The sequence below is a fragment of the Aplysia californica genome, unplaced genomic scaffold (genome assembly GCF_000002075.1).
Source record: "Aplysia californica isolate F4 #8 unplaced genomic scaffold, AplCal3.0 scaffold00065, whole genome shotgun sequence".
Taxonomy (NCBI): domain Eukaryota; kingdom Metazoa; phylum Mollusca; class Gastropoda; order Aplysiida; family Aplysiidae; genus Aplysia; species Aplysia californica.
The window spans coordinates 798,461-799,797 of NW_004797335.1; positions in this window are offsets into that span (position 1 = coordinate 798,461).

Here is a 1,337-nt window from a genome sequence, read left to right on the forward strand (position 1 = left end):
CCCCCCCCCCCCCCCCCCACACACACACTCATTCAATTCCATTAAATTATTATGTGTGTAAATATTGAGGATTCAAGTTTCAGATTACATTTTGAAGATCAGTTAGCAGCGAGTTTTCTGACTCGTGTGTGTAGGCCTATCTAGTTTCTTAAACTATTGCTAATTTTCCCCTTCTTTCCTGTTATAAATTATGTGTATATAATTTGAAAAGACTTGTGTATGTGGGGAAAAAGGTTCAATAAATAAGATGGGCTCATGAACAACTCAAAAGTAGCCAACTTTTCAGGAAAAATTTTGTGTACTTCGAGTTAGATAACATGTACCATGTAGGCTTACATGTGCCGGTTTCAAAGCTTTCAATCGAACGAAGAAAAGCACGCTAAAAATCGAATTCAAAATCTGTATCTGGAATACGTTTTTTCGCTGACATTACAATCGGGGATACTAATTTTTGCACGCATGCGCAATGAAATAGTGACCTTACATTGTTTTCGCATTTTCTTGGAAAATAAACTTTGACGAATAAAAAATTAAACGAGGGATACCGTCAAAAATGGTCAGATCACGAGTATTCTGTGCTTTCATTCACTTTAAAATACGGTGTGGGTTGTAAAAACGAAACATAACAACTGTTTGCTGCATGCATAACGAAACTGAAGATTGAGGTTAAATGTAAAATAAAAGGTACTTCCTCAGAGTATTATTATGTTCCAAGTTGCTTTCAAAGCACTGCTTTCCATACACCAAACAACACACAAAATGAATTGACGTATTATTTAATATTGTGTTGGGAAAACAGTTAGATATATCTAACATGTCTACTATCAATTGTAGGGAATCTGACTTTGGGAATCTGTTTGAACATATCACAGGTGAAACGTCATGGTGATGAACAGAACATAATTGCTCACGTTTACTCACATATACTCAAGACGCACGCACCCTTCCCCCCCCCCCCCTTTCTCTCTCTCTCTCTCTCTCTCTCTCTCTCTCTCTCTCTCTCTCTCTCTCTCTCTCTCTCTCTCTCTCTCTCTCGCTCTAGCTCTCTCCTCTCTAGCTCTCTCACTCTATCTATTTCTCTCTTTCTCTCTTTTCTTCTCCTCTCTCTTTAATTTGCACACACTTCTCATTGTTGCTACTAGACAGTCCATCAATGACAATAACGAAATGTTCGTTATTGTCCAATATCAATCATATCAGTCTTAGATTAGCGTAATTGAACCCCCCCCCCCCTCTCTTTCTTTCTCTCTCTCTCTCTCTCTCTCTCTCTCTCTCTCTCTCTCTCTCTCTTTCTCTCTCTCTCTCTATCTCTCTCTCTCTCTCTCTCTCTCTCTCTC